This window comes from Chlorocebus sabaeus, chromosome 20 (assembly GCF_047675955.1).
Source record: "Chlorocebus sabaeus isolate Y175 chromosome 20, mChlSab1.0.hap1, whole genome shotgun sequence".
Taxonomy (NCBI): Eukaryota; Metazoa; Chordata; class Mammalia; order Primates; family Cercopithecidae; genus Chlorocebus; species Chlorocebus sabaeus.
Genome location: NC_132923.1, coordinates 120,338,315 through 120,350,523, shown reverse-complemented (window position 1 = coordinate 120,350,523; position 12,209 = coordinate 120,338,315). Strand labels below are relative to the sequence as shown.

The 12,209-nt window shown below is 39.2% G+C and overlaps 1 long non-coding RNA gene and 1 pseudogene across 1 annotated transcript in view; one reads left to right on the top strand and one right to left on the bottom strand.

Moving 5' to 3' along the window:
* Positions 1-12,209, bottom strand: part of LOC140709288 (uncharacterized) — a 93,964-nt gene that overhangs the window by 70,623 nt on the left and 11,132 nt on the right. The window lies entirely within an intron of this gene.
* Positions 4,237-8,552, top strand: LOC103225841 (profilin-1 pseudogene; annotated as a pseudogene).

Below are 12,209 nucleotides of genomic sequence, written 5' to 3'. Positions count from 1 at the left end.
GTGGCCAGCGTGCCAGGTAACGGTCTGCAGTTGCAATAACAGAATTAGAAGGTGGGGGTGTCATGGAATCTTAGGAGCCTGCGTTCCAATTGCCCTGGCTTGGCTGAAACACAGGCACCCTGGTCTCACCTGAGGGTCACCACCAATGGGCTCATTCCTTCAGCATTCACTCTCAATATTCATGTACCTTTGTGACAATGCCACAGACCATCTCTTTCCCAATACATCTAAGCACATTCCTCACTGTTTATCTCTTGTCTGTATAACATCATCAAGGCAGAAACAGTTTCCCAACAGGTTATACTTTCTTAATGGCAGTCATGAAGTCACCCCACCTGCTCCCAGTTAAAACAGATCTTAAGCCTTTTCTACAAGTGTAAGATATGAAACTTTTAGCCTGCACTGATATCCTCTGCATCTTCTGCAGTTTTTTCTGTATCCACTAGAAAGTGAATGAATAATTCATTTTTTAAAAATATTTTCTTTCCTGTCTCAGTATTATTCTTGCTGCATCTCATTGTTATGTTGATTTCTTTTTTCTTACTGGGGCACCAGTAAGAAAAGCATCTTGGCTTTCACTACACTCTAGACCAGTTTGACATCCCTATGTCCAAAGCTCTTCCTCTATGTGGGTTGATTTGTATTTTCATGGCACTGAGCACCACATTTCATACTTGTCAATTGTGGATGTCATTCTAGTGCCTCAAGACCTCTTTTCAAGGGATCAAGTGATCAAATTCATGTATATAGAGATCTCCTGAAAACATGTATGACCATCTATCTTAGGAAGTTTCATAAACCTGATGCTATTTGGTTGTTTCCCTTTTGTTTTCCCATATACTGGAAAGAACAGGGCCATGAGCGGCTCTTATGGAATATGTTTTGATATATATTTTGTTGAGTTGGACTAACATCATTCATTTTTTGTTTCATTTCACTAACAGAACATGGCAAGATCGAGGTTATGGTCAGGGTTGGCTGGTGATCCTCAGTGGTGCCGCAGAAGGTGAGTTTGAGATGAGAGGAATGAGTAGGAAAGAGCAATCCCCTGAGCCACCTCCTCACTTTCTCAGCTTCCATCCCCACCGAGGTTTTGTGAGCCTGGAACTTGGGAGACTGTTCTGTAGCCCAGGTCTCCTAGGATTGGCCGCTGGACTTGCCTGAGTTGTGGGTGCACTGGGTGTGATCCTGGGCCGCTCAGCATTCATGTGGAAGTGAAGGAACGAGGACTGGATCAATCCCATTTGAAGGGGTGCCTCACTGCAGCCCGCACTGTCCTCCAATGACACTGTAAGGATACTGCTTTGAGATGTATCAACAGCTTTAAGTAAATGTATTTTCCGGGATCTGGGAGACCTGACGTTCTGTGTCATGATGAAAATCTGTCAAGTTTTTTCATTTTAAAAATGATAAAACTGCAGGTTCACAAAGTTACATGGCTTACTTGAGGTCACACAGGGATGAGTTTTCAGCACTGCCAATAAAAGCAATCACAGTCATTATTCAGTCATTATTCATAGGATCCACATAATTCAGTAAATATTCACATAATTATTTAGTAGATATTCACTGACCAATTCATACAAGGCATTTTGCTCAAAACTGTACTCATATTTGGACGTTGTATCTTCACCATAATCCTTAAGGTAATGCTATTATCCATACCTAACAGGTAAGAAACCTGAAGAAGAGGGATAGCAAAGCATGTATGTGGACATATTTCCATTTTTTGGTTTTTGTGATGCTGGAAGAATGACCAGAATGAGTCACAGGAAGAATATACATACTTGGATTATTTTCCAGGACAGAGGTGTGCCCTCCTAGAGTACTGGGACCAAAATTCTCAAGTGTCTGAAACCTTGCTTTAACATTATGGGAAATAACCTCTATCTCCTGGAATTTCCCTGAAACTTTGGAATATACAAGAGAAGTATGAGACTTGGGTCTTCCCTTGGCTGTGTTTAATTCACTCTTCTATGGAATACCAATGATTCTCACTAAGACTTTTGCCTTTTTATAACCACAGTGTATGTTTCATGGAGATGATTTTACACTTTGCTCTATTTAGAAAGAATAAATATGAGCAATGGTTTAGGTGTTATGCCTTGGACTTAATATTTTTCTGATTCCTGTTTTGAGATTAAATTCTCATGGAAATAGAAAAATACTTATGATTTCTCATAAGGCCAAGTTTGTTATTAGTTTGAGTTTTTGAAGTTGAAGCACAAACCTGAGATTTGTGCACTCAATTTGGGGACCCACTGATAGCACTGACCTTACAGTTGATGGGATGATTCTTTGTGTTTTGCTGATGAAGAAACTGAGGCACAGAGAGTCTCTAACTTGTCCAAGTTCCCCTTGCTGTAAGTCCTGGAGCCAGATCTCAGGTGGAGCAGCCTCTTCCCCACTCCCTTCTCACATTTTCCAATCCAGCTGGGTCAGTTCCTTCCAAGTACATGTTTTGCTCCCTCATACCTCATTTCTGAAAAAAGGAAAACTTCTGGAATTTAACTTGTTTCATCTAATACATTTCCTCACAACATGCTGCCAGCATCACATTCTGGTCACTTACTATTAAAGTGAGATCCTTTTTTTTTTTTTTTTTTTTTCTTTCCTTTTTGAGACAGGGTCTTGCTCTATCACCCAGGCTGGAGTGCATCGGTGACTACAGATCACTGCAACCTCGAAATCCTGGGCTCAAGCGATCTTCCTACCTCAGCTTTCCAAGTAGTTGGAACTCTAGGCGCACATCAGCATTTCTGGCTAATTTTTTATTTTTCATAGAGACAAGGTCTTGCTATGTTGCTCAGGCTGGTTTTGAACTTCTGGCCTCAAGTGATCCTCCCACCTAGGCCTCCAAAAGTGCTGGTATTACAGGAGTGAGCCACTGAGCCTGGCCTGAAATGTTTTTTTTTTTCCTTTTTTTTTTTTTTTTAATGAAAATACAGGACATGGAGATGTGGAAAGACACTTTGCTTTATTACTGTTATCATTATTTCTATAGTATAATTCATATATCACAAAATTCACCATTTTAACCACACATTTCAGTCTTTTACCATATTCCAAAAGTTTCACAACCATCACCACTACCTCATTCCAGAATATTTTCATAATGCCAAAAAGCATGCCTGTAACTACGGGCAGTCACTCTTCAATTCCCCCCTTCTTGCTGTCTCTGACAACCACTAATCTACTTTCTCTAGATAGAGATGTACTTGTTCTGGGCACTTCCTCTATATGGAATAACAAACTGTGACATTTTCCATCTGTTTCTTAGCATACTGTTCTCAAGTTTCATCCTTCATAACCTGCATCAGTACATGAACTTTTATGGCCCAATAATATGCCACTATATGGTTACACCACATTTTGTTTATTCATCAACTGATGGTGGTTTAAGATCTTTCCACTTTTTAACTATTAAGAATAATGCTGCTATGAACAGCTTTGTACAAGTTTTTGAGTGAACACCTGTTTTTCATTTTCTTGGTTATAAGCCTAGGAGTGCAACTGCTGTATCATATGTCACTTTATGTTTAACTTTTTTTTTTTGGTTAAACTATTTGAGGAACTCACACACTGTTCACCAAATTCAGTAGCTATGCCATTTTACATTCCCAACAGTAACATATGAGAATTCCATATTCTCCATAACTTTCCAAACATGTATTGTCTTTATTTTTTTCTTAAGTCATAATACTGGGTGTGAAGTGGTATCTCATTTTGGTTTAAATTTACATTTTCCTAATGATGAAAAACATTGAACATCTTAGCATGTGCTTCTTGGCCATTTGTGTGTTTCCTTAGAGAAACCTCTACTCAAAGCTTTCTTCCCATTGTTCAATTTGGTTGTTTGTCATTTTTTGCTCAGTTATATGAATTCCTTATATACTCTAGGTACTAGACCTGTGTCAAATATATAATTTGGAAATAGTTCTCCCATTATGTGGATTATCTTTTCACTTCCTTGACACTGTCCTTTGAAGCATATAAGTTTTTATTTTAATGAAGTCCATTTCTCCATCTATTTTTGGATTGTTTGTGCCTACTTAAAAAATGTCTAATCCAAAGTCACAAAGATTTGTACCTGTTTTCTTCAAGACATCGTTTTTTGAAGGAGAACTTTCCTGGGTTGTAGAGGAGGGTGGACATGGTTTACTTATGCCTCCTGTCCATTACCGATGTTTCTCCTGATTGTTATCCATATGCTCACCACCCCTCCATGGAGCATCCATGGCCTGTAACAGAGCTCTGGGGACTGATATCCTTCCACTGACTTTGGCGCTGGTGAGAGCCCTGGTCGTGTGGTTCAGCTTGGCCTTAACCCGACCCACTTGCACATATTCCTCAGGCCCTTTAGAGTTGAAGCTGAGAGCCTCTCTGAGAACGCTTGCCAGCCCATGCTGTTCTAAGGCTGGAGCAAACTTCCTCTGTCTATTCCAGACAGAGGAGATTGCAGGGGTTGGACTCAGTCAAGACATCTCCGGTGTTAGAAAGTAGACCTGTTTCAGGGTTTGGGGAAGATTGTTCAATATGAACTAGGTCCTCTCTAATTATTTTTACTGTATGTGTGACTTCTTTCCAGAAACAAAGGAATAATATTTATCTTAGAACATTCTGTCTATTCTTTGTCAATTGTTGTTTGTCTACAATTTTCACATGGATAAAGGAGAGTTCAGTGTAAATATATTCTTAACAATTAATTATGGTTCATGTCTGCTGCCATGCGATCATATTTAAATCTATGAACTAGCCTGTCACTTAGGTATTATCCTGTTCCTGATGAAAAAACAAACTCAGAAAGATTGGAAAATTTCCCTAGGTCACAAAAGTAGTGAGGAGAGGAATAAGAATTAGAAACCAGTTCCTTTTGGCCTTCAAAGCTAATCTTGTACCATTAGATCAAACTGATTTACATACCTTTGCTGGAATTCGTCTCAGAGTTTATGGTTCTCACTTGATTTTCCCAAGGAAAGAGTGTGCCACTTTAATATCATTTCAAACTTTGAAATTTAAAACTCTTTTGCATTATACTTTTTTTAATCTTTGTTCTATTCCATTGCTTTTGGTTTCTTCTCAATGGATCCCTCTTATTTCTAGGCTAAATATTTGTTACCTATTTTCTGTCAATTTTCAATTTTTGAGTGTTTCTATCTCTCTCTTTGTTGTATGCTAACAGTTCTTCACTGAGGTATAATTTGCATAGAGTATACTGCAAAAAAACTAAAAGTACAGCTTAACACATTTTAATAGAATTATACATTGTATAATAACACCCAGTTAAAGACAGAGAACATTTTCCTCCATGCCACAAAGTTCTGATGTGGTCCTTGCCAGTCAATACTCATCCCCCAAATGAAGAATATATTCTGAATGTTGTCACTGCCTTAGTCTCTTTGTGCTGCTAGAAAGGAATACCAGAGGCTGGGTAATTTATAAAGAAAAGAGGTGCATTGTGTTCATAGTTCTGCAGGCTGCACAAGAAGCATGGCACCCGCATCTGCTCCTCATGAGGGCCTGAGGCTGCTTCCACTTGCAGCAGCAGGTGAAAAGCAACCAGAGTGTGCAGAGATCATACGGTGAGAGAGGAAGCAAAAGACAGCAAGTAAAGGTGAGAGGCACTTTTTAATAACCAGCTCCTACAGGAGCTAAGAGAGAATTCACTCACTACCTTCTCCCAGGGCGGGGATTAATCTATTCATGAGGGATCCGCTCCCATGACCCAAACACCTACCATTAACCCCCACCTCCAACACTGGGGACCACATTTAAACATGTGATTTGGAGGGGACTAATATTTAAACTAGAGCAGCCACCACAGATTAATTTTGCTTGATCATGTGCTTCATAAAAATGGAATCATTTTGGCTGGGCCTGGTGCCTCATGCCTGTAATCCCAAGACTGCAAGGCTGAGGTGGGCAGATCACCTGAGGTCAGGAATTCAAGACCAGCCTGGCCAACACGGCAAAACCCCATCTCTACTGAAAATACAAAAATTAGCCAGACGCGCTGGCACGTGCCTGTAATCACAGCTACTTGGGAGGCTGAGGGAACATTTCTTTTTTTTTTTTTTTTTTTTTTTTGAGACGGAGTCTCGCTCTGTCGCCCAGGCTGGAGTGCAGTGGCCGGATCTCAGCTCACTGCAAGCTCCGCCTCCCGGGTTCACGCCATTCTCCTGCCTCAGCCTCCCGAGTAGCTGGGACTACAGGCGCCCGCCACCTCGCCCGGCTAGTTTTTTGTATTTTTTTAGTAGAGACGGGGTTTCACCGGGTTAGCCAGGATGGTCTCGATCTCCTGACCTCGTGATCCGCCCGTCTCGGCCTCCCAAAGTGCTGGGATTACAGGCTTGAGCCACCGCGCCCGGCCGAGGGAACATTTCTTGAACCCGGGAGTCAGAGGCCGAGATCATGCCACTGCGGAGTCAGAGGCCGAGATCATGCCACTGCACTCCAGCCTGGGCGACAGAGTGAGACTCCATCTCAAAAAAATAAACAAATGGAATCATTTAGTAGGTTCTCTTGTTTTCACTTCTCCTACTCAGGTGGTTATATATGACACTAATTTCTTTGTGTTTTTCCCTTGTTTCACTTTGTTTTGGCCAAGTTATATCCTATTGATTGCATGATAATCACACAATTTGAGATCCATTTTTCTGATGGGTGACAGGTTTAGTTGTTGGCTACTGTGTATAAGTAACTATGAATATTCTCATACAATTATTTCTGTGAAGATACGTACTTATTTTCCTGGGTATCTATAGCTGGGGATGGAGTTGCTTGGTGAATGGGAAGAAAATAGACCCAGACTATGGCAAAGTAATTGTATTACTTTACATTGCTATGAAAGATGTAGGCCATTTCCCATTGCTCTACATTCCCACACACTTAATATTTTTGGTCTTTTAAATTATAGCCATTCTACCAGGTGTGTAGTGATATCCTATGTTGGTTTTCTCACGCTTAATGTTCAGTTAGACATCTTCTTATGGGAAATATCTTCTCAGATTTTTATGTTCATTTATTACTGGGGTGTTTGTCATTTTCTTTGTAATCTATAGGAGTTCTTTATATATTTTGAATGCGTCCATTCAAATATACATATTTTTTGCTATATTATAATTATTTGCTATTTCTGGTCTACAGATAGCTTTTAAGTTGTTAAACAACAACATAATAAGCAGAAGGTTTTTAAAAATGAAGTGCAATTCACTTGATTTCTTATTGCGGTGAGTGCTACAGTATCTAGTCTAAGAAATATTTTCCTGTGTCAAGTTCATGAAACTATTTCTCATTTTCCTTTACAAGGTTTCTAATTTGAATTTTCACATGTTAAGTTAATTTCAAAGTATGATGGAGAGTGGTTGTTAATATTAACTTTTTAAAACAACAAATAGTATTTCACTCAAAATCGTTTTACTTAAAAGTCTTTCATTTCCCCAATGAAGGGCATTGGCGACTTTGTTTTTAAAACATTTAGAAGTGGCGGTGCGACCACATTCTCACTCACGGGTGGGAACTGAACAATGAGAACACCTGGACACAGCGCAGGGCACATCACACACCAGGGCCTGTCCTGGGGTGGGGGGCTGGGGGAGGGATAGCATTAGGAGAAATACCTAATGTAAATGACGAGTTAATGGGTGCAGCAAACCAACATGGCACATGTACACCTATGTAACAAACCTGCACATTGTGCACATGTACCCTAGAACTTAAAGTATAGTATTACATATATATTATATATATAGGGCGGTGCGAGGGCCGCTGCACAGCTAGCAGAGCCATGGTGAAGAGGGCAGCGCCTGCCCCGAGCTCTCAGCCTCCCCTGCCCGCCAGCCCAGGCGGCCCCAGCAGCAGCGACCAGAGGAGCCCCTCCAGCAGCACAACGGCCAGGCGGATGCCTCTATCCACAGCCTCCTGGCGGACCGGACCTGTTAGGACGCGGCCATCGTGGGCAACAAGGACTCGCCCTCCATCTGGGCCGCCATCCCAGGGAAAACCTTTATGAACATCAAGTCAGCTGAGCTTGGTGTCCTGGTTGGCAAAGACCGCTCAAGCTTTTTTGTGAATGGGCTGACACTGGGGGCTAGAAATGTACTGTGGTCCCGGACTCACTGCTGCAGGATGGGGAATTGACTGTGGATCTTCAAACGAAGAGCATCGGTGGAGCCCCCACCTTCAATGTCACCGGCACCATGACTGCCAAGACGCTAGGCCTGCTGAAGGGCAAAGAAGGTGTCCATGGCAGTTTCACCAACAATAAATGTTATGAAATGTCCTCCCTCCTTCAGCCTTCCCAGTACTGACCTTTGTTCCTTCCCCTCCACTGCTCCCCACAGTTTGCCCCCCTTTCCTTTTCGTACACACATACACCATTTTAATTTCGGGAGCCCTTACCCCACACCCCTCATTGCTGCCAAAACCACATGGGCTGGGGGCCAGGGATAGATGGACAGACACCTTCCCCTACTCATACTCCTCCTGTGTGTGGTTGGAAAACTTTTTTGTTTTGAGGGATGTTTTTATGAATAAAAAAGATTCTACTAATTAAGTAACTGTTCATATGTGGGTGTATTGTTTGAGTCTGTATCCTTTTACTTTGATATATTTATGAATACTTACACCAGTACTACCGTTTTAAAATTACTGTAGCTTTAATATCAGGTTTGAAATCTAGCAGAGTAAGTCCTCCAACTTATTGCTTCTTCAAGACCAACTTGCCTATTCTAGGTTCCTTAATTTTCAAATACATTTTGAAATTAGCTTTTAAATTTCCCTAAAAACTCCTACTAGAAATATTAATCAGAACTGTGTCAATGTAATATGCTAACAACATGGAATCTTCCAATCAATGAAAATGACATATATTTCTCTATTTAGCCTTCTTTCATTTTTCTCACCAATTGCTTTTAGGGGCCTTGTACCTGCTTCACTGCATATATTCTTAAGCATGTAATGATTCCGGCTATTAATCTCTATTATCTTTTATTGCATTTCATTTTCTAGCTGCTAATTGCTAGTATGGAGAAATTAAGATGATGAAATCCATGTTATTAAGTTATAATTTAGGTACAACAGATTGCATCACTTTAAAATGTGTAATTCAGTGCATGTTTACAAATGCATACACTAATGGAACTACTGCCACAACCAAGATAGAGGAATTTCCCTACACACCAAAGTTTCTTGTACCCCTTTGCAGTTCATCAGTCTTTCAACCCTCGGCCCCAAGGAGCCGCTGCCACTTCAGGTCCATTTCCTTTTTAACCATTTTCTATAAATGAAATTATACCTGTGTTCTTTTGTGTCTGCCTTCTTTCATGCATCAACGTAATTTTAAAATCCATCCATATGAGTATTTGCATCAAGAGTTCATGCCTTGTAATTGCTGAGTAGTATTCCTTTGTGTGGCTATACCATATTTGTTTATCCTTTCACCTGTTATTGGACATTTCTATCCTCCACGTTTGGGCTAGTATGAAGAAACTACCATGAGCATCCACACATGGCAGGCCAGGTCCCACTACCACAGGCCTCCTGACAACTGTTTCAGTACCGACTGAGTGGTCCAATCAAATATTAAGAGGAAACAAACAAACAAACAAAAAGCCAGTGCCCTTATACAAAGGCTGGAATGTAACAAAAGCCCACCAAGAGTTTTGCCTAGGATTTTCCTGAGCCTTAAAGCATGACAAAATTACAAAGGCACTTTTAAAGGAGTCATTTAGCATTAAACAAGTTTTATTGGGGGTCTGAAGAAACTCCCCAGGCCTTAGTTCTAGATTAAAAGAAGTTAATCAATTATGTATTTAGATGAATGCAACTTCCATATACACATATACCTTAGAAAGTACATAAGCTCAGGAAAACTTTGTAATTCTGAGTTGGTGTGGTGATAATTTCCAGGCCTTTTCCCTGTAACCAGTTGCAGAAGTAAAAACTCTCTTCCTCCCCAGTTCATCTGCATCTCCTTGCTGGGCCACCAGACATAGCAGCCCGCCCCTCAGTTTAGTCTGGAAACACACACACATCGTTGTGCAGACATAGTATGTAAATTCCTAGGAATCGAAGGACTGTCCATCTGATTTGTATATGTTTAACCTCTAAGAAACCGTTAAGACTTTCAAAGGAGTCATACCATTTTTCACTCCTACAAGTATAACACTTGCAAGTGCTTTATATCCTCACCAACATGTGCTACTTTCAGCCTTTTAAATTTTAGCCATTCTCATGGATATGTACTGGTATCCCAATGTCGTATTGATTGATCTCCCTGATGACTAAACAGTAGAGCATCTTTTCCTATGCTAATTGACCATTCATGTATCTCCTTTTCTGAAGTATCTATTCAAGTCTTTAGAGAAACTGTTTCATTATGCTTTAATCAGAGTGCTATATACATACACACACACACACACACATATACACACACTCTAAAAAAACCCTTTGTTGGAGATAAGTATTATATCTCCTATATTGTAGTTTCCTTTTATGTTCTCTTAATGTTCCCTATCTGGAGATAATGATAGATAATCTTCAAAAAGGTGTGTGTGTGTGTGTCTATACACACACACGTTTGTATACATACATATGTCCTAAGAATCATTAATTAGACATATGTGAGTATCTATTTCTGGATACTCTCTTCCCTTCCACTGATATAGATTCTATTTTTTTTCCCAACAAAACACATGATTTTCATAGCTGCAGAGTAATTCTGGAAATAGGTGGTGAATTCATTCACCATTATTCTCTTATAATATTGCTCCTTTATTATTCTTGATCACTGACATTACCATATAAATAGTAGAATCAACTTGTAATTTTCTACCACAATGTTGCTTGGAATTTTTATTAGAATTGCATTGGATCTGGAAATCAACTGATGAAAAGCTGACTTTTTAAAAATAACTCTTCTGATCCATGACAAGGTTTATCTCCCCACTAATTTAGTTCTTTCATAATTTCTTAAAGCAATTTTTTGTAATTTTTGGTGTACTTGCCATACATAAATTTTGTTGATTTTCTTTCTTTCTTCTCTCCCTCCCTCCTTACCTCCCTCTCTCTTTCTTTCCTTTTTTTTTTTTTGAGACAGAATCTTGCTCTGTTACCCAGGCTGGAGTGCAGTGATGCAATCTCGGCTCTCTGCAACCTCTGCCTCCCAGGTTCAAGTGATCCTCCTGTCTCAGCCTCCCGAGTAGCTGGGACTACAGGTACATGCCACCACACCCAGCTAATTTTTTGCATTTTTAGTAGAGACTGGGTTTCACCATGTTACGCATGATGGTCTCAATCTCTTGACCTCATGATCTGCCCACCTCAGCCTTCCAAAGTGCTAAGATTTTAGGCTGTGAGCCACTGCACCCAGAATGTTGAATTTATCAATAAGAAAATATGTATTTAGATGTTACTTTAAATGACACTGCTTTTTACTTCATTTTCCAAATGCTTGTTGCTAATATACAGAAATACACAAGACTACTTATATTGAGCTTATATTCTATAACATTATCAAACTCACTAATTACTTTCGGTAGATTTTTGTAGATTTCTAGGATTATTAACATACACAGCCATTATCTGTGAATAAAGACAATTTCAATTCTTTCTTTTCAATCTTTTCAATACTTTTATTTATTTTTCTTACCTTATTGCATTGATTTAGATCTCTATTATAATGCTGAATTGAAAGTGTACCAACAGATATTCTACTTTTTTCTTTGATTTAATAGAAAAGCATTCAATTTTATGCCATTTAATATAATGTTACCTGTGAGATTTTTTCAAATCTATCCTTAATGGGGTTGGAAGTGTTGCCTTCTGTTTTTATCATGCTGAGAGTTTTCTGGGGTTTGTTTTTATAAAAATCATGAAAAAAGTTTTCAATTTTGCCAAATGCTTTTACTGTGTATGATAAGGTTATCATACGGTTTTTCTCTTTTGCCCTGATAATATATAAAATTATATTTTTTAAATATAAAAAAGATTTCTTGAATCAAGCCAGGACAGTTTTTTTAATTATAAAATTTAATAAATATATCGAAATATAAATTACATGCAATTGAGATTTATTAAAGTATAATAAAGTATATATTAAAGTACATAATTAAAGTGTATAATTTTAAGAGCTTGAGCACAGTATACACAAGTCAAAGAGACATGACAGAAAATAGTAAGGATTCCTCAGCATATGTGATTTTTCTTGG